This window comes from Bombina bombina, chromosome 3 (assembly GCF_027579735.1).
Source record: "Bombina bombina isolate aBomBom1 chromosome 3, aBomBom1.pri, whole genome shotgun sequence".
Classification (NCBI taxonomy): Eukaryota; Metazoa; Chordata; class Amphibia; order Anura; family Bombinatoridae; genus Bombina; species Bombina bombina.
Window position 1 is genome coordinate 689,773,732 of NC_069501.1, and position 23,263 is coordinate 689,796,994.

Here is a 23,263-nt window from a genome sequence, read left to right on the forward strand (position 1 = left end):
CTGAGGGACAATAGGGCACTTGTCAAATCAGATAAAGGTGGGATGGTAGTAGTGATGGACCATACACAATACATCAATGAAGGTCTCAGACAGTTACAGAAACCAGAAGATTATTGTACACTACATAAGGATCCCACCACCTAGTTTCAGATGGAACTTAGAAATTTATTGGATGATGGTTTGGAACAGGACATTTTGGACCAGGCCACGGTTGATTTCCTGGTGGTTTAACATCTGAAAATTCCTTTGTTCCACCATTTACCCAAGACACACAAATCTTTAGATAATGTGTATGGACGTCCCATCGTTAGTGGGGTGGATTCACTCCTAGGGAACTTGTCTGAATGGCTTGATTCCATTCTGCAGCCCTTGGTATTATCTCTACATTCATATGTGAGGGACACTAAACATATATTGAATTTGTTGGAGAATGTGAAGTGGACCACTGAATCTAAGTGGTTGACTGTTGATGCAGTGTCCCTTTACTCGAGTATTCCCCATACTAAAGGAGTAGAGGTGATAACCTTTTTTCTTGACCAGTTTACAGATTATACTGAGACATACAAGATGTTTATTGTGAGGGTTACTACATTCTTGCTTACTCATAATTTTTTTAAGTTTGAGGATGTTTACTATCTCCAAAGATGTAGTACTGCCATGGGAGCTAAGTTTGCACCGTCTTTTGCCAATCTGTTCCTTGGTTGGTGGGAGTTCTACCACATCTTTGGAGATAGTAACCCTTTCAGGAGTTGTATATTTTTATATAAAAGATACATTGATGATTTGTTACTTATCTGGACTGGTGATGAAGGTAGTATTCCTCCCTTTATGGATTATTTAAACAACAATGACTTTGGTCTTAAATTTACTTTTGATTTGAATTGAATTATAAATACACTAACTATCTTGATGTGACCTTGGAGGACATGGAAATGGGTACTGTTAAATCTACCATTTATAGGAAACCTATTTCTGGTAATACATTACTCTTGGGCACTAGTTGTCACCCAAAGCATGTCCCTTTTGCCATTGCGAAGGGAGAGTACACCAGATTAAAAAGGAATTGTACTGACACTGCTGACTTTTGGCATGGATCACATGAGTTGGAGAAGAGACTTAGAGACAGAAAGTACCCCATTAAAGCAGTGAGGAGGGCTAGGGAAGAAGTGAAGAGGATCCCACGGGAAAACCTCCTAAACACAAGAGTGAAAGATACTGATCACCATAAGGGGGTGACTTTTGTTACCACACATAGTGCGCAATGTTCCCAAATTTGTGGGAGTGTGCGTTAAAATTTTCCAATTTTGTTAGCAGAGGACAGGTTGGTTAACACTGTAAAGAAAGGTCTTAGATGCTGTTATAGGAAGAGTCCAACTTTGGGCTCTATCCTATCCCCTACACTACTTAAACCAGAGAAAAAAGTGGTGAGTTCCTGGATTAAGCATAATGACATGTACAGATGTGGGCATCGTAGGTGTAAACCTTGTGAGTTTGTTAAAGTCACTAAAGATTTCAGCAGTATGGTGACCAATAAGAGTTACACTATAGGTGCTTGTATGAACTACACAACTGAATATGCAGTGTATCTTATTGAATGCACTTTGGGCCAAATTAAATATGTAGGGCTCACCTCAAGCGATCTTAATACAAGGACCAGGGAACATGTATCCTCATTTACAACTAAGAGGGCAACAACTCCCATATTACAACATTTTGGGGTATTTCATAGTAACAATTTAAAAGGGCTTTCCTGGTGTGCAATTGAAAAGATCAATAGACTCACAAGAGGAGGGGACATTGATCAGTTGCTAGCCAGACATGAAACTTATTGGATCTTTACCTTAAGTACACGCTTGCCAAAAGGACTAAATTCCAGATATGATGTAATGAATTTGTGGGAATAGGAAGTGTCCCTCTTACGTGGGTGACTATCGAGCCCGCTGTGCTGTATGCTTTTTAGGTATGGTCTCTTTATATTGTATGATATAGAGATTTGAGAGGGGTGTAATGATAATTGTATAGTTTCCCAAATATGTGAGGTTGCCCGCTCTATTTGAATGAGTTCTCTATGCCTTAGTATACTCCTTATAAGTGTCCTGTGATAGTAGGCTGTTAAACATCAGGTTCAGTTATTTAGCACTTGGGTTGTTCCATAGCCCGATAGGAGCAGTGAGAGGGGTTCCCATTTTGCTATTTTCCCATTTTCCTTTTTTATTATTTTTTTTTATTATTATTATTATTATTATTATTATTTTTATTATCTATATCATCAATTCTATCATGATTTATTTCTCATAAGGGACAGTACGTATCTTTCCGCATTGTCTGTATTGTTTTCATTAATATAGCATCCAAGATATAGCAGGGCTTTTTATTTGTTTGTATTTATTGTATTCAACTGTGGTAATTGCATTTTGGCTCTAGGGAATATTGAAAGAGCCTTTTACGCAATTGCTGACACATAACGTGCAGTCCATATACTTATATTTATATTTACATATTCAAATATATAAGAGTTCGTTATTTGCTTTCTATTCATTGATGTACATGTGCATTATATATTTCTTTTGTATATATCTTTCCTATAACTTGTTGTGAGGGGTGTGAGATCGCTTCGCTTCTCTTTATTGTTCAGTGAGTTCAGCGGCAGTATTCACAGTGTATAGAGGGGTTTGGCTCTTTCTATGAATCTGATGGTTAGGTGAATGAGGGCGGGTTTTTTTAATTTTACCTATCACATTTGTTTGAGGATTTTTTAAACAGGTGTAAGGTAATCACTGCTGGCTGTGACTACGGATATATTTCCAAAATGCGTAAGCCTATCAGTGCTGCGCCCTACTCACTAATCAGAATTTGCTGTGTTACCTCTATGTTTTTAATCGTGAAACAATAAAGGACTGCTTTTACGGAATGTCGGAATCTCTTCTTTAATCATGCTGCTTATCCAGTCCTTCTGACTATTCCGGCTGTGGCAAGTGGTTTTCGTTTGGAGCATATGTGCAAACTGGAGAACTGCTGGAGAAAACGACTTATATGACGGTGAGGTTGGAGCGACGTGAGGCACAGGTGGTATACACTGTGGAGCTAGCCGGAAGTAACCTGTGAGCTGGAACAAGTTGAAGCGAGTGAGAGGATATTCCCGCTTCGTTCATAGCAGAGATTTGGCTGAGTATACCGTAGGAGCCAGTTTCTGAAAGGTGGTCAATCCCCTGGGAGCTGGTGAGTTACCATATATACCCTCAATTAGCCTCCGTAGAGTCTCCAGAATATTGTGTATTTTGAACTTTGCACATATCACAGAGTGGATTGAATGTTATTATCATTGGTGACATTTTAGACTGGGTTTCTCTTTATTATATTTTAATCCTTAAAGGGACATGAAACTAAAAAATGGTCTTTCATGATTCAGATATATAATACAATTTTCAAGAAATATAAAATGTACATCTCTTATTTAATTTGCTTAATTTTCTTGATATACTTTGCAGAAAGGTTTATCTTTGCAAGATCATGAGTAGCAGAGAACTGAGGTTCTAGATGTTGATTGTTGGTTGTATAGATAATATATTTTGGTTGTTGCTGGCTCATCCATGTGTTCATTTATAAACTATTCATGAATTGATGCACCTTTAACAAATGATCCCAAGATTATTAAACTTAGATAATCGATGTAAATTATGAATTAGATGGAAATAGTATCCTCTCTGTGAACTTAATTGTTTGTATTTCATGTCCCTTTAAGTGATGCTGACCACAATAAATAAGGAATGGATATGCATTTCTAATGATTTTTTTTCCTTTTTACATCAACATAGACATATAATATGTTTAAAACAGACTATTATTTGAATGTTGACAGCACATGTATTCCAATTTCACTTATATCTTATTGTAGTAGTCTAACAAAAGAAATCACTGTGTAATGTGCATATTTTAGATGATTAATATCTTTCTCTTATTATTGTTTCTCTTTAATTATTCAACGATATATTGCTATAGGTAGGCTGACCATATTTCAACTTGAATAAGTGACACATCTGATAAATACGTGTCATTATTCTTATTCCAAATAAATCTTTAAACATATCTGAAAACATCCCTGACATATGTATTTCTCCTGTGTCCCTTTTTAAAGTGTAAAGATGGACACCATAGCTATAGGTAACATATAATGTATAACCAATCCCGATTTTCATAATGTATCTCATAGCATTATTTCTCATTTAAAAGGACATTAAACACAATAATATATTTTCTCATTTATGTATAACATACGATTTAAAAAAAAAATTCTTTCCATAAATTCTCAAATTTGATTCAGTCTCTTTGTATCATTTGTTTAAGGAGCAGCAGGGCACTACTGGTTTCTAAATGAACACATAGGTGAACCAATGACAATCGGTATATATATGTAGCCACCAATCAGCAGTTAGAACATAGTTTTTTTCTGCTCTTGAGATTACCTCTAAACACATTTCATCAAAAGATAACAAGAAAAAGAAGCAAATTTAAATTATATCATTAAATTTGAAAAGGTAGTTCAAATTGCAATCTCGTACATAATCGTGTAACATAAAATGTGGGTTTCATGTCCATTTAAACCCTGTTGCTTCCTAAATAGTTAATAATCCTCCGATTCTAATGAAATATATACTTATTACCAACAACATATATCCCAGTATTACGTTATCTAGCGTGACATTCATAGATAACAATATAGCATATACTAGTTTTTCAAATATAAATATGTTTCTTATTGACATGCAAAGCTGTAAAATGAGTCCTTGTATTGGATGACATTTTTACGCAATCTCGGATGCCTCACATTGCTTAAGATGTCACATGACAAGCTGTAAAATTATTTCTTTGATTGGATGCCGTTTTTACGCAATCTCAGATGTGCCTTTAATTGGATGATGATTTTATGCGATCTCGGATGCGCCATGTTGCTTAAGACGTCACATGCCAAGCTGTAAAATGAGTTCTTGGTTCGGATTCAGTTTTTACGCGATCTCGGATGCGCCTTTGATTGGATGACGTTTTTATGTGATCTCGGATGCGCCATGTTCATTAAGACGTCATATGCCAAGATGTTAAATCTGTCTGATTGGATTACGTTGTCCCGCAATATTTGATTTTGCACGTAACCCACGTTTGCGAATGAGAAGACAAGTTTAAAACCATGATTTCTTGGATTATGGATTGTGTCAATCATGTACATTGTTGAACCATAGCTGATAAAGAAGACAAAAATCTCTTTTGAAGGCTGTCTCATTGAAGAAACGAATGAAGGCAATATGTTTTTCATGCATAATATATTTTGAGGCAAGTGCAAATCCATGAATATACTCCATCTTGTTTAATACGTTTGTTAACAATATTTTCCTTTTTATAAATAATTACTGTGTTGTGTTGAATTTTCTACATATCTAATTCCTAAAGATGCGCATTTGTATTTGAATAAAGTAATCAATATGCATTGACCTTTATTATATGATAAATATATGAGATGTCTACATATTCTAGATGTTATGTCCTGATCTTTGTAATGTAAATGCTCAATATTGTGTCATGTATGACTTCCACATTGTTAATCTCCAAATATATTACTGTGAGCATATATTTCTAACGTAACTCTTAAAAGGACATGAAACCAGATTCCTTCTAAATGAAATGACTTTCTTACATAATTCAAACACTATAATGTATCTTTAATAAAATAGACTTTATTTAACACATTGATAGAAATATGGCATACAGGCTTTGTATCCTATTCAAATAGTTTCTTTTTTGAACAAGTACGTGTAGATATACCAACAAGCCCTAAGGATTAGTATATGTTAGCATATGTTCTTGTTTACAGGGACAGTCAAGTCAAGCAAAACAGTAATGATTTAGATATCAAAAAATGCAATCACCAATTTATCTTTGTTCTCTTGGTGTTCTTAGTTGATAGCTAAACCTAGGAGGTTCATCTGCTCATTTCTTAGACCTTAAAGAGTGCATATAATCTGAATGCATTTTGACCACTAGAGGGCATTAGTTAATGTGTTTCATATATAAAACATTGAGCTCATGCAGTAAAGTTAGCCTGGATTGATCACTGATTGGCTGAAATGCCGGTCTGTCAAAAGAACTGAAATAAGTGGTCATTTTTCAGAGGCATAGATAAAAGGTTAATCACAGAAGTAAAACGTGTATTTCTCTAAGTCTTGATTTTCAAAACTTGATAATGCGTAATAAAGTGTTTTCTTTGTAAACAACAATAATTAATGTAATGACTGTCCCTTTAAGCTGTGTTGTTGGCATCAAAACAGTGATATGCCATCATGTATAATTGTAATGGACATTTTTTGGAGATTAGGGAAGCAGTTTGGACATCACATCACAGAAACCTATCAATGTAATCAACAAGGATAGGTATGTGATGATGTGGTCTCCACACACTTGTAAAAAACACTCTGCAAACAATCTGCCTCCATGGACCCGGTCCCATAGAAGCAGATTATATACTGAGTGTGCTTCACAAGTGTAAGAAGACCACATCATCACATACCTATCCATTACACATTAAATAAATAAAAATATATATAAAAAATTACTTCCTCTTCCTTCCCCTCTTCCACGAGACTGAGGATTGGGGGGGGGGCAACTGCCCCCTCCGACGAGTTCTCCTAGGAGATGTTTAGGGAAGAGGGGAAGGAGGAGTACTGGGATCACCCGGCTGAGGAGGAGATTGAGGAGGAGATGGAGGAGGGCCAGGAGCAGATGGTCCAGCAACAGATGGCCCAGGATCAGATGGTCCAGCAGCAGAGGGTCCAGCAGCAGCAGCAGATGGGGTAGCAGCAAATGGTGCGTTATGCACCTCCCAGAGGACCTGCAATATATCCTTAAGAGTAGTCAACATCTCTCTTTGGTCTTGGCGAATATCATTGAGTACTTCCGTCATGTAGACTCTGCTTTCCGCCTGTTCCCTCCAGGAGGCACGCATCTCTTCTAGAAAATCAGTTAAGATCTGCAACTCTGGTATCTCTTGGGGTATGTTCTGAGGATCTGCTGCACGGCAGGCTGCTGGTGCATGAAGGGCTGCTGGTGCACGAGGTGCTGCAGGTGCATGAGGGGCTGCTGCAGGGATCTCTTCTTCAGCAGGGGCTTCTTAAGGGGATGATGGTACAGGGATGTCTTCCAGATCTCCTCGAGGTGGCGAGTCATCTGCACCACTCTCATACCTGGGTGAAGGAGGAACCTGTGGGTGCTGTGCTGCCTCCTCCCCAGGCTCAGACTCTGTATATTGTAAAAAGAAAGAAATCGAGATATTAGTACAGTTCCAAATCAAGATGTAAATGTTCTATTTGAAAGTGTATTAATGAGACTGCCTTGGTAATTCAATTTTAAGCAAAAGCAATGAATACGATTTCAGCATTTGCAAACCCGTGTTTTTGAGATTTATATGGTCAATCTGAATGTCTTTTTGCCTTTGTCTTCAGTCTGATTAAATGCACACCTAATCTGTAGACTAGATAATTAAAGATAAGATGGCACTGCAACTTCTTGAATAAAAGTCTGCTCATGAACTTTTACCTACTGAGCTGAGCACCTTTTTGTGTCCATTTCCACTGAGAAGCACATTTCCATTTGACATATGTGAACACTGAGGCGGCACTGATTATCCAGTGCAGAAGTGAGAGGCAGGTCCTGTCCAGGTGCCGAAAATCAAGGAGGCTGTGGAGAGCTGTGGAAAGCACAACATGAGAACAACTCCCCAGAGAGGCTAAGGAGGTAACCTTCCGGATTGTGAAGCAACCCCGTGTCACATTGAGCTGCGGTGGCGGCCGTTGGGACAACGCAAGGTATTTTGCTAAGAGAGGCTGAATGTAAGTTTTTACCCTTAACCTGGGGGAGTCCCGGTATCGGAGGCGCTCAGTGCTTGGTAGTTCCCCTTCCTCCTGGTAACAAGATCACTGACTGTTCACTTGTTGTTTGAGCACTAGCTCATAGGGGTACAGAATCTGAGTTCACATAATCTGTAGACTAGATACTAATGTGATGGCTTTCTTGAAATGCAACTGTCTCAAGGTAATTGTGAATGCGTTTATGTAATAATGTATAAAAAAGCGTAATTGCATTAGTCATATCCTTAATTTTAAAGAAAGAGACCTGGGAGCGCCAAAGATAGGCAGAGGAACTAAAAAGACATATGGCAGGTGGAGTTAAACCATATATACAAGGATAAATATGTGGATAAAAGGTTTACTAAAATAATATAAAGATGATATAAAAATACTCGCATCAAATAAATAATAACAAATAATCAAGTGTCCTTAAAAATTGTGCACATTAAATACAAATTATTACAGTTAAACACATAAGTAAAATCATGGATCCATGAGACATTAAGCACAAAATATATAAAACATTATAAAAAATGTAACATTGTCATATAATAAAATGAAAGATGATAGTTGGACAATTATAACTTCGAATGGGAACAGTCTTCCCTATGTAAAGTGCAAATGTGCTTAGAAAAATGCACAAAAATTGCACAAAAGAATACACAAAAAAATGGGTAACAGTGATAGAAAGAAAAGGGGGGTACCCCCTCACAATGTGATCAGTGTAAAAGTGAACAGTGTAAAATGTGACCGGTGACTGTTCAAACAAAAAATCCTTTGTATAAAAAATGAAAAAGTAAAAAGGAATAAAAGAAAAAACTGTATACAAAAGTGTCCGTGGTAAAAGTCAGTGATAAAAAATAAAAAATAGTGATGAACAATGTCAGTGATGTAAAATTCCAAATGATATATGTGTTGTAAGTAAAACTTCCTCAAGTCTCCTCAAAAGAAGGTTACAAACAATGTGGAGGTAGTGGGTAAGGGAGTGTCCGGTAAACCCTGGGTGTAATCCCTATATCCAACCTGTAAAAGAAATATACAATAGTGCAATAAAGCTAACAGATGAACATATATTGTAGGAAAAAAGCTCACCAATTCTGCCAACGCGTTTCGGCCAAAAACTGGGCCTTTTTCAAGACTATAGGTGGTGTGTGATGGTGGCTCTATTTATGGTTATTGGGCCGAAACGCGTTGGCAGAATTGGTGAGCTTTTTTCCTACAATATATGTTCATCTGTTAGCTTTATTGCACTATTGTATATTTCTTTTACAGGTTGGATATAGGGATTACACCCAGGGTTTACCGGACACTCCATTACCCACTACCTCCACATTGTTTGTAACCTTCTTTTGAGGAGACTTGAGGAAGTTTTACTTACAACACATATATCATTTGGAATTTTACATCACTGACATTGTTCATCACTATTTTTTATTTTTTATCACTGACTTTTACCACGGACACTTTTGTATACAGTTTTTTCTTTTATTCCTTTTTACTTTTTCGTTTTTTATACAAAGGATTTTTTGTTTGAACAGTCACCGGTCACATTTTACACTGTTCACTTTTACACTGATCACATTGTGAGGGGTACCCCCCTTTTCTTTCTATCACTGTTACCAATTTTTTTGTGTATTCTTTTGTGCAATTTATGTGCATTTTTCTAAGCACATTTGCACTTTACATAGGGAAGACTGTTCCCATTCGAAGTTATAATTGTCCAACTATCATCTTTCATTTTATTATATGACAATGTTTCATTTTTTATAATGTTTTATATATTTTGTGCTTAATGTCTCATGGATCCATGATTTTACTTATGTGTTTAACTGTAATAAATTGTATTTAATGTGCACAATTTTTAAGGACACTGGATTATTTGTTATTATTTATTTGATGCGAGTATTTTTATATCATCTTTATATTATTTTAGTAAACCTTTTATCCACATATTTATCCTTGTATATATGGTTTAACTCCACCTGCCATATGTCTTTTTAGTTCCTCTGCCTATCTTTGGCGCTCCCAGGTCTCTTTCCAATTCTTTAGACTTTCATTTAAGGGTTAGCTAGGTACCCTTCTAGTACCCAGGAGCTAGTAGGAACATTGTGTAAGCGCTGTGAGATACCGTAGTATCTAGATATCCTTAATTTTATTTTCGTGTGAATGTAAAGAGATTAGTAAATGAGCTTACCGGAAGATGAGAGTGATAGGTTCCTGGTATCGACTCCTCCGATACAGACTATGGCCACCTTGGAGATGCTGGGACGCAGCATTTCCTCCCAGCGGGAATATTCAACTATCATTTCAGGACCGCCACCGGTCCCTGTTAGGTATTGGTTCTCCCTTGAGAGCTTTCTTTTTAGCTCCATTTTGCAGTCCCAGTAGCGATGCTGTATAGACTTGATATCCCTGTTATGGACCCCCACTGCATTAACGGCATCCCTGATCTCCAGCCATAGCTTCCTCTTCTCCTTAGGGGTGGCCTTCTGAGCCTGCAGCCTCCTAGCCCTCTCCATATAAGCCTCTATGAGGGCCTCCTTTTCCTCCATGGTATACCTCTCCTCCCTCTGCCTGGGCTTCCCCTGTGATGTAAGCCTCTGTTTCCTGGACTGTGAAGCTCCCTCTATACACTGCACGCCACTGGGCCCAGCCACTTGTTCATCCTCAACAAATTGGTTGGGTCCACCCACCGCTTCCTCACCCCCTTCCTCTCCCCCTCCCTGTCCAGTTCCCCTCCCTCTCCCCCTCCCTCTCTCCTGACTAACCTCCAGCCTAACCTCCTCTACAAGCTGTTCTCTAACCTCCTGCCTTATGAGCTCTAATTGCTCAGGGCTAAGCTGCCCCCTATCCCCCCTCCCGACATACTCAAACAAAAAGTGAATGTGCCCAAATGAAAGGGGGTCAAAATAATGAACAAAAATTAAAAAGTGCTCAAAGTGTGAAAGGGATATAACTAAAAGAGGGTAAAGGGCATTAAACAGACAAATATGTAGAAAAAGACAAAAATGAGGATATGTAAACAATAAGTTGAAAATCCAACAAAATCTAACTATGGGATGGGTATGGGCTTACAGGGAATGGGGTATGGGTTTAAAGGGAATGGGGTATGGGCTTACAGGGAATGGGGTATGGGTTTAAAGAGAATGGGGTATGGGATGAAAGGGAATGGGGTATGGAGTGTAGTATGAGAGGGGATGGGGTATGGAGTGTATGTAGTGTTAGTGATAAGGGTATGTATGTATTGAATGTGTTTGCGTGTAAATGTGTTTATATAAGTATTAACAAAAAACACTTGCACACTCACCCAAACAAACTATCGCTCACTAACTCACTATCTCACACTAATTAACTCTCACACTAACACTAACTCTCACACTAACACTAACTCTCACAATAACACTAACTAACTCTCACACTAACACTAACTCACTGTCTCACAATAACTCACTAACTCTCACGCTAACACTAACTAACTCTCACAATAACACTAACTCACTCTCTCACACTAGCACTAACTCTCACAATAACACTAACTCACTAAATCTATCTCCTCTCTAATCTCACAAAACCCACCAATGCCTAGACCTGCACCAAAAGCAATACAGTCAAAGAAGCCATGCTTGGAGCGTGCTTATATACCCTATGTAAATGTTTAATGATGTACCGGTTTGCAAAGTAAAGGAGGTTCAGGTGTGCTTTGTTAGTAATTAGTATGTGTGCAATGTGTATTAGTTGTTTGAATTTGCACATGCTCATATAGAGTTAGTATTTGTGTAATATGTATAATGTGATGATGTCATAGTGATCGTTTTGCATAACATTGTCCAAAAGTAGTATCTGTAAATGTAAATGCTGATTTGTGATGGTCTCGTATTTGTGAAGTGGTGTAAATGTTTATTTGTACTAATGTTCCCTAATCGTCAATGCAAATGTCTTGTTTGTGTATCAGTGTGCAATTCTTTTTTCCTGTTGTTTTGTTCCATGTTGCAAGATCTGAACGTATTTATGTATTCCTCGTTTAGTGTAAATGTTGTGCATTATTTTATTTTTCCGATTGTGAATGTGTAATGCGTATGTGCTATGTTGCGTGAGCGATTGTTGTTTGTACATTTGATGTGTGTTTTTGTTGTGCATTATGTGGTATACATAACATGACAGAGCAGTGTGTATTTCTCGCGAGATCGAGTGTTAGCTGAAAAATCTGTGCTTAGTTCATTTATCATTGATCTCTATGGGAGAATGATTAATGGGCCTGTGATTACGCTTATTAAATAAATGCGGCAATCGTGTTACCGTGACGCGTTACAAGGTTGTTTTCAGACTCGTAATACCTACGTTATAAAAAGATACGCAATGGAAATAATGTACAAGTAACTACCGCCGACCTCATAACGCACAACTCGTAATCTAGCCGTATGTGTTTATGTATTTTATTTTATACTTAAAATCACTTTAAGTCACTTTAATTCATTTCTAGGAGAATTGGATTTTTATTAATACCCCTATCCCTGTTTTAATTGCAAGTTATGTAGTACAACCCACCCCAGGCCAAATCTAGGTTTCAGTAAATACATTTTTAATGCTTATTCAGAACCAAAACCTGTATGGAGTTAGAGTACACTAGTGGGTAAAAAGTGTGTATTTCTCAGTAGTTCTCTGTAAAGAAATAATTTATTGTCTAAATATTTTCTTTGTGCAATTAGAATACAGTGTCTGAGTCATATCCTATACAAGAGACATTTAATGAAATAGAGTATAAGTAATTGGATTGCACATAATGCTTAATTTTGAAATGTATTAGTACAAGAATTAAAATTACCTGCTTTTTACTAACCTTTGGTTGGCATCCCCAGTTTAATCAAGTTAAATTACATATTCTTCCTCCGAAATGTTTTAGTTCTGTTTTTATTGCGTTATTGCATTTTGCAAAAGGTCGTTCAAGAAACAAACTTATTAAGATGGGTTTACTGATTGTGTTAACCTCCTCACCCTCAAAAGCTTTGTCGGGCCAGGACTGCAAGATCAAGATATCTGCATCAGTTTGAATTAAACATTAGCCAGCCACAGAAAATGCCATCTTCATTTTTAATTCCTTTATTTCGATAACAGATTTTTATTTACTGGCATTTATTTAGAGAATAACCATTGAGAAATTAATATCTTTTTTTTAATATTTAAAATATAAATGTATTAGGAAAGAGTATGTTCGCACTATGTCTTAAGCAATGAATTTTTACAATATAATCGTTACTTGTTTTCAATGGTATAATTAATTTTGTGATATAGTGCCCTTAATTGTTCTACTGTGTTAAAGAGTTTTGCATTTAGTATATAAAAGTGATTAAAAAATAATTACTGAAAAATTTAATTATATGTAACCTGATGTAATTCATGAACAGAATTGCTAAAAGAAAAAATGTTTTATTTTATTTTAGTTTTGTATTCTGAAGCCTCCAAATGAGTAACCTTAACATATAACCTTGACATGTAAATGTGCAGTAATATCACCTATTTACCTTTGGGTAAAAAAATCCCCAGTATAATTCACATATTTATTCTTAGAATACATAAAAAAAAGCAGAAAGGATATTGGTGAATTGTTATACAATGTGAAAAAAACATTTATTTATTTTTTTCAAATTCTGAAACGTTACAATCAGGGATGTGACGTCAAAAATTAATCTTAGAGCATGCAATTTTAAGAGGCCATTAAATTTCTTTAATTATGAAATTTATGTTGTTCCATTGGTATCCTTTGTTGAAAAGCATAGCAATTTAGACTCAGGGGCAGCAATGCACTACTGGGAGCTAGCTTATGAATGGTGTCTACACAAATATGCCTCCTGTCATTGGTTCACCAGATCTACTCAGCTAAGTTCCAGTAGAGTATGTTCCTCTGAGCTAAGATTAGTTATGTGTTTAACCCCCCTACAGGGGGTAAAATACATATTTATATGCAAACAATAATGACATTTAAAAAATGCACTAACACATCAGGTCATTTTCTTTTTTAACTTTTATGTAATAAACCTTAAAGGTATTTTCTTGAAACAAGTACATGGAAGGCTTATATATTTATCAAGTCCATAGATAAATGCCTTATATACAGTATTTATCTGTATAGTGAAGAAAGGATAAGCTTTAACACTATAGGTGGTTCGATTTCTGAAAATCTATAAGAGTTAACACCAATTTATATATATGGCAAAAGTTCACTTGTATGGAGCAAAACAGTCTTTGAGGTGTCTTACAGTAAGTAATTATATAGGAGAGTATATCCCTGATTAGATCCTCTTAATAGAAATTACCTCAATCAACATGAGGTAAGTAGCCGCTTTTATGAGGGAGAGACCTGTGTTGTAGATTATTTAGCTGCTCTGTTAGTATGGCTGGAGTGTCCTTCCTCTCCTCTTGGGGTATGGTTAGGGACGAAATTAAGGGTATATCCCACTCCATTTAAGGATGAGTATGATAGTTATCAACATGAAAAGAAAAAACATATATAGTGAAATATTGTTTTATTTAATAAAACACATTGTCCCTGGCCACAATTTAAAACTCACATATAGTACTGTCAAACAAGTATGTGGTATGTGCAGCGTTTGTTAGAATTAGAGTTTTTATCATACTCTGGTGGGTGCATTACACTTGTGATAGTCTCTACGGTAAACCTCCAAGTATCACTCTGTGTGTAGCGTCCAGTAATCAAATAAATGCCTTCCAACCGCACTGTCCCTGACTGAGATTTATCATAGAGACTATCGCAAGTGAGATGCACCCACCAGAGTGATAAAAACTTTCATTTTAACAAACCCTTTTACTTGTTTGATAGAGTGTGATTTTTAAATTGTGAACAGGAACAACGTGTTTTATTAAATTAAACGATATTGCACTATATATGCTTTATCTTTTCATGTTCTCACCTACCATACTCATCCTTAAAGGGACACTGTAACCAAAAATTTTCTTTTGTGATTCAGATTAAGCATGAAATTTTAAGCAAATTTCTAATTTACTCCTATTATAAAATTTTCTCCATTCTCTTGGTATCTTTATTTGAAATGCAAGAATGTAAGTTTAGATGCCGGCCCATTTTTGGTGAACAACCTGGGTTGTCCTTGCTGATTGGTGGATAAATTCATCCACCAATAAAAAAAGTGCTGTCCAGAGTACTGAACCCAAAAAAGCTTAGATGCCTTCTTTTTCAAATAAAGATAGCAAGAGAACGAAGAAAAATTGATAATAGGAGTAAATTAGAAAGTTGCTTAAAATTGCATGCTCTATCTGAATCACAAAAATGTTGGGTTCAGTGTCCCTTTAAATATAGTGGTATATACCCTTAATCTTTTCTCTGCCACACCATGCAGTAACTGTTGCAACAATAATGTGCTGCTTTCTAAAAGCAATAAGATATTTATAAGAACTGTGACAGACAACCTCTTATCTGGGAGATATATTTCATAAGAAAGATTTTTCTGATAGAGGTTTCTTATATAGGCTATAGTGATGTTGCGAATAGTTTGCCAGCGAATAGTTCCCGGCGAACATAGAATGTTCGGTCCGCCCCCTATTCCTCATCATTGAGTAAACTTTGACCCTGTATCTCACAGTCAGAAGACACATTACAGCCAATCAGCAGCAGACCCTCCCTCCCAGACCCTCCCACCTCCTGGACAGCATCCATTTTAGATTCATTCGGAAGCTGCATTCTTAGTGAGAGGAGGGACAGTGTAGCTGCTGCTGATTTAATAGGGAAATCGATAGCTAGGCTAGTGTATTCAGTGTCCACTACAGTCCTGAAGGACTCATCTGTTCTCTGCTGTAAGGACAGCACCCCAAAAAGCCCTTTTTACTGCTAGAACATCAGTCTGCTTTTTTTTTTCCCCTGTGTAATCTAATTGCAGTTGCCTGCCTGCCAGCGTGTGTGTCAGGCTCACAGCGTATACTGTGCCCACTTGCCCAGTGCCACCACTCATATCTGGTGTAACAGTAGTGTACATTTAAAAAAAAACAACACTTTTTTGACTGTGAAATAATAGCAGACAGCTGCCAGTACCCAAGATGGCCGCCAATAAGGCAGATGGGGAGGGTTAGAGAGCTGTTTTGGGGGGGATCAGGGAGGTTGGGGGCTAAGGGGGATGCTACACCACAGCATATGTAAATATGCTTAAATTTTTTTTTATTTTTTTTTAAAAACTTTTATTTTAGTACTGGCAGACTTTCTGCCAGTACTTAAGATGGCGGGGACAATTGTGGGGTGGGGGAGGGAAGGGAGCTGTTTGGGAGGGATCAGGGGGTCTGATGTGTCAGGTGGGAGGCTGATCTCTACACTAAAGCTAAAATTAACCCTGCAAGCTCCCTACAAACTACCTAATTAACCCCTTCACTGCTAGCCATAATACACGTGTGATGCGCAGCAGCATTTAGCGGCCTTCTAATTACCAGAAAGCAACGCCAAAGTCATATATGTCTGCTATTTCTGAACAAAGGGGTTCCCAGAGAAGCATTTACAACCATTTGTGCCATAATTGCACAAGCTGTTTGTAAATAATTTCAGTGAGAAACCTAAAATTGCGAAAAAATGTAAGTTTCTTTTAAATTTGATCGCATTTGGCGGTGAATTGGTGGCATGAAATATACCAAAATGGGCCTAGATCAATACTTTGGGTTGTCTACTACACTACACTTAAGCTAAAATTAACTCTACAAGCTGCCTACATGCTCCCTAATTAACCCCTTCACTGCTGGGCATAAAACACGTGTGGTGCGCAGTGGCATTTAGCAGCCTTCTAATTACCAAAAAGCAACGCCAAAGCCATATAAGTCTGCTATTTCTGAACAAAGGGGATCCCAGAGAAGCATCTACAACCATTTATGCCATAATTGCATAAGTTGTTTGTAAAGAATTTCTGTGAGAAACCTAAAGTTTGTGAAAAAGTGAACAATGTTTTTTTATTTGATCGCATTTGGCGGTGAAATGGTGGCATTAAATATACCAAAATGGGCCTAGATCAATACTTTGGGTTGCCTACTACACTACACTTAAGCTAAAATTAACTCTACAAGCTCCCTACATGCTCCCCAATTAACCCCTTCACTGCTGGGCAAAAAACACGTGTGGTGCGCAGTGGCATTTAGCAGCCTTCTAATTACCAAAAAGCAACGCCAAAGCCATATAAGTCTGCTATAATGGCATCTCTGGCACACAGTGTTGGGGCAAGGGTCCATCTGACCACTGATACCTGGTCTGCAAAGCATGGTCAGGGCCGGTATATCACCTACACTGCGCACTCTGAAGCGGGCGTAACCCTTACACTACCTGATCGATACAACATCATACCTGATGTTTTAAAGCACGTTATTCCAAACAATTTAGGAATGTTAGGCGATTTATGCCCTTTATGGATTAAAACCAGACTCTGCATCAACTATGTAATTTTCCATGGGAGTTTTGCCATGGATCCCCCTCCGGCATGCCACAGTCCAGGTGTTAGTCCCCTTGAAACAACTTTTCCATCACTATTGTGGCCAGAAAGAGTCCCTGTGGGTTTTAAAAGTCGCCTGCCTATTGAAGTCTATGGCGGTTCGCCTGGTTCGCCAACTTTTGCGGAAATTTCGCTTTCGCCGTTCGCAAACCCAAATTTTTATGTTCGCGACATCACTAATAGGCTATGGTAGATGCTTCTTTGTTTTTTTGAGAGATGTTTTTTTATGAAAGTGGAATGGGTTTTAATATGCATTGACATCTTGGAAATGTTATAGATGGTTATGTAAATAAATATTTTCTAGAAAGGCGTTTCATGACCCCCATGGAGGCCAAGTGGAGGGGTCATCTTGGGGTCAGTAGGTTGGGCTACATGAAAATAAGTGGAGTAGGAGAGTGGAAAGGAAACACAGTCAGGACAAGAACGTGCAAGAAGAAGCTTCTTCTTGCACAACACAATTACAGGGATAATTTGCATGGTTGGTGGCTCCTACCTGTCATTCGGTTACGACCGGCAGAAACTGTGCTTCCTGCTGAGACTCCAGTCTCCAGCCTTCTGAGAGATTCTGCTGGGAAACAGTCAGGACCACCCTCCCTCCCTTTCTGTGTGGTTGGATAATATGTTGCAGCTTGTGGGTGTAGTGGGGTGCTTGACTATTTCATGGGGGTTGATCAGAGTTGGGATTGTTGGTACATCCTGTTTGATTGTCAGGGGAGAATGTGGTACAAGGGGGCGTGTCCTTCTCAGTAGGAAAAAGGGTCACATGTTGTGGCTGGGCAGGCACCCTTGGGGTTTTTATGTGAATGTATAACTGTTTATTTGGTTATTTTATGGCTTTATTATTTATTGTATTCAATAAAGCAAGCTGTGGTCTTTATAACCCCATTTATTTAAGCAGAACTTAGTATGGGGGGTCATGCTGAATCCCCTGTCTTTTGAGAAATAATATGAATTGGTTTGATCTCTACTGCTTTTTCTACATAATTTAAATACTTTATTTATGCCCACTGGCTAATCAGACAACTCCTACAGATCTATTGAATCAGAGGAATGAGACAAAAAGACAATTAAGGACTATATTACAAGTGGAACGCTAATTTATTGCGTGCCTGAAAATGGGCTAATTTGCCCGTTTGCGGGTGCATGATAAATAACCAGCCATTACAAGTGGCAAGTTATTGCTACCGTGAGCTCGCAGTAGCAAATAGCACTAATAAAATTAACCAGAGATCAGATCTCTGGTTAATTTTATAAATGTGCCACAAATGCCCTCAAAATACAGTGTAGTGTATTTTAATAAAAAAAATAAAAACTGTAGCATTTTTACTTTTTAACAAAAAAATAATAATTGCACTAGGCAGTATTTTGGGGGTAAAACTGGCGACAGTGTGGTGTTAGGAAAAAAAAGGCATTAAAAATGCCTTTACAATGCGGTCAATGGGAACTGTGTGTTCCCATTAAATATATATGTATATGCTTATATACATATATATTTATGTGTTACCATGTGACAATAAACATATTAACACATAAAAACATATGTATATAAGCATATACATATATATTTGCAATTTGCTGCTATCGCTGCATGACTTACCCCCTTCACTGCACTTTGGTTCTCTGCTGTGGAAGCACGCATTCGTGAGCGCAATGTTTCCCAGCAATGCAAAAGCAAGCTTGAGTTTGCATTGCTGTCAACTTGAAATACCAGCACACATAAGCGTGTGCTAGGATTACTCTGTGGAGCACAAATAAACAATATTTAGTGCTCCACTTCTAATCTGGCCCTAAATTGTTTTTTTCATAACAGTAACACTGATTTATAAAACAAACTGCAATTAATTTTGAAATGTAATCTCATAGATGGAAGAAAGAAGCAATTGAAGTTGATTTTATGATATTGAACAGGTGTGCGTGTGTGTGTGTGGGGGGGTCTCTTTAAGTTCAAATACAATAAGGAGTCAAATGTGAGGATTAACTAACATATAGGAATCTCAGAAGGGAGATAGCCTTGTAATTAGAGTTTGTGGCAGTAAGTGTTAATCCCAGTATAGTGGCATTTTGCAATTGTTCTTATTCATAGCCTAGGGGAGGGGATTTATTATGCAATATTTTTAAAATTCTACAATTTCTCTAATGCAGCGTCAGATGTAGAAATTCTAGATGTTCCTAAATGTATTGTGAATTTATATCAACGGCTTCTACTATTACTTGGGTTGCACTAGGATTAAAAAAGTGTTTAAAGATTTGGTTGTTTTACTGAAAGTTAATGTACAGGAATATTGAAATCTTGGCCATGGTGTCTATTTAGCTTCATGATGTTATTTACTTTATTAAAGGGCTGTTTCTTAAAGTGATGGTAAATTCATACCAACTGCTCAACATATTTTAAAAGCTCTTATCCTAACTAGCATATCGATATGGACTAGGATTCTCTATTTCAAATGTGCAAGTAGCGTAAGAGTTGTGCATGCACATTGCATCTCAATTAGTGAGTCCAGAGCACGAGAGCGTGTCGGTACTTTTTAACACGGGGCGCATGGTGAGCTGATGATTGGCTAAAACGTATGTCAATCAAAGCAGTAGTTTAGAAAATTTTCGAGAGAGGCTGAATATAAAACTGTAACGTTACCGTAATAAAAAAAGTTATTCAGTAACCTGATGTTTTTAATATTAAAAAAGCATATTGATATGCTAGTTAGGATAAGAGCTTTTAAAATATGTTGAGCAGTTGGTATGAATTTACCATCACTTTAATTTAGTAAACTCTATACACATAAGAGTTTAAGAACAACATGGTGAATAAAGGTACAACCTTCTCCATTGGACCGCTGCCATCCCACAGTCTCTCCCATTCATGTGACTGTATCTTTATTTGTACCCAAAATACCAGCATTACAGTAGCTATAAATATTGCTGGTCACAATATATATTTGAGGTTGTGTTTGAATTAAATCTTAAGACAAGATGGGAAACAATTTAGCCTCTAGATAACAAATATTCCTTTCTCTGCTTATTTTGTTTTTCATCTAGAGATTGAGACACTTTCTTGGTGCCATCTAGTGGAAAAATGTTAGTATAGCGAACTGTGCAAACTAGAAAGGATTAGTCTAATAAACTCATGAGGTAAGGTACACATTACCTTATATTTAGAATAATCAGTTACTTCAGCATGCTTCTGTTCTCTTTTCTGTATATTGCTGATTTCTAAATTCATTGTAAGTCATATTATTTTTTAAATTTGACGCATTAATGTTACATACAAAAGTTGAAAATACAGGGAGAAAAGAAGATAGTTTATTTTACCACAAGTAGAACAGTACTGTCACCCACTGGGGTGTACATTTGTTTATAGTGCGCTTTACAATTTACTTATTGATCTGTGTTACACTGCTACAAATTATTTAGAATACTATTATTTGTCTTCAACACATTTATGCTCCATTATTAACATAATATAAACAAATACAATTAATGAGTATGATTATTTTTCTCTCTGCATTCAAGGGAAGTGGAAGGCTTAAATGTACCACAAAGATGAGGAGGCTAAATGTTAACCCAATAGGGATAGATTACAAGTGGTGCGCTAACTGTTGCACACGAGCGAAAAGAGTTTCATCACGTCTCTTTGCACGCTTAGGGAGTAGAGCTCACACTACAGGTTGAAAGTAAATGCATTTTCTCAAGCGCAATTGAATTTAACGCACTTTGGGATAGCGAGACTTCAGAGCTCTGGTTAACTTTTACACTCGACAAAAAAGTGGCACAAAAACATTAAAAATGCATTTAAAAGTACAGTTACATTCATAATAAAACTATCTAATAAAACATTTTATTATTTTTTTTAAATATATGAGGTCTCAGTTGTTTAGAGGGAAAAAAGGCTGGAAAGGGCTTTAAGATAGAGATACATACATATACTTGTCTAAATATGTCTATATATGTAGGATATGAAATTTAAACCATTTTATTTCATGATTCAGATAGAGCTTGTGATTTAAAAAAAAAACTTTCTAATTTACTTCTATTATAAATGTTTCTTCTTTATCTTGGTATATTTTGTTGCAAAGCAGGGATGTATGCTTAGGAGCTGATCCTTTTCTGTAGCAGTTTTGCAAGAATGTTATCCCTTTTCAAGGGCACTAAATGTCAGCACTATTTCCTGCCATGTAGTGCTCCGGACACCTACCAAGGTATCTCTTCAACAAAGAATTTCATAGGAACAAATTTGGTAATAGAAGTAAATTGGAAACATTATTAAAATGATATACTCTAAATCACAAAAAAACAATTTGAGTTTCGTCTCCCTTTAACTATGTATTTACTGTAAATATTTGACATTACAATGTTCTTCCCATATGGGAATATGTTCTAAGTATTTTTAAATAGATCTTCCTATTTACAGTCATGGGCAAAAATATTGGCACCCCTGCGTTTCAGTCACATAATGCCCCACTTTGCCCAGAAAATTGTTGCAATTACAAATGTTTCGGCATTCTCATGTTTATTTCTTTTGTTTGTATTGGTATGGCACAAAAAAAGTGGAGAAACAAAAAGCCGAATCTGACAAATTCCACGCAAAACTCCAAAAATGTACTGGACAAAAGTATTGATGCTCCTGTAATTTGTAATGAAACTCACCTGTATCAATTAACAGGTGCTGACAATATAGAAATCACACTGGCAACCAGTTAAAATGGTGAAACATGTACTCAACCTTTCTGTTGTGTGTCTCTGTGTACCACACTGAGCATGGAGAACAGAAAGAGCACCAAAGAATTGTCTGAAGATTTGAGAACAAAAATTGGGGAAAAGCATGGACAATCTCAAGGTCCATCTCCAGAGATTTTAATGTTCCTGTGTCTACTGTGCACAACATTGTCAAGAAGTTTACAGCCCATGGTACTGTAGCTAATCTCCCTGGATGTGGATGAAAGAGAAAAATGTATAAAAGATTGCAACAAAGGATTGTTCGAATAGTGGATAAAGAACCTCATAATTTTAGTGGGGTCTTTTTTTGTAATGTTAGATTTTTTTTATTTTTTGTAATTTTAGTGTTTGATTTTTATTGTAATATGTTTTTTTTTACTTTTTCATAGTGTTAGGATTTTTTAATTTTGTAACTTACGCCTAGATTTAGAGTTCTGCGTTAGCCATCCAAACCAGTGTTAAGGGGTCCTAACGCTGGTTTTGGCCGCCCGCTGGTATTTAGAGTCAGTCAGGAAAGGGTCTAACGCTCACTTTCCAGCTGCAACTTCTCCATACCGCAAATCCCCTTACGCCAATTGCGTATCCTATCTTTTCAATGGGATCTTTCTAACGCTGGTATTTAGAGTCTTGGTTGAAGTGAGCATTAGAACTCTAACGACAAAACTCCAGCCGCAGAAAAAAGTCAGGAGTTAAGAGCTTTATGGGCTAACACCGGTTCATAAAGCTCTTAACTACTGTGCTCTAAAGTACACTAACACCCATAAACTACCTATGTACCCCTAAACCGAGGTCCCCCCACATCGCAGCCACTCTAATAAAAAAATGTAACCCCTAATCTGCCGACCGCACATCGCCGCAACCTACATTATCCCTATGTACCCCTAATCTGATGCCCCTAACATCGCAGACACCTACATAATATTTATTAACCGCTAATCTGCCCCCCAACGTCGCCGCAACCTTACCTACACTTATTGACCCCTAATCTGCCGACCGGACCTCGCCACTGCTCTAATAAATGTATTAACCCCTAAAGCTAAGTCTAACCCTAACCCTAACACCCCCCTAAATTAAATATAATTTAAATCTAATGAAATAAAATACATCTTATTAAATAAATTAATCCTATTTAAAGCTAAATACTTACCTGTAAAATAAACCCTAATATAGCTA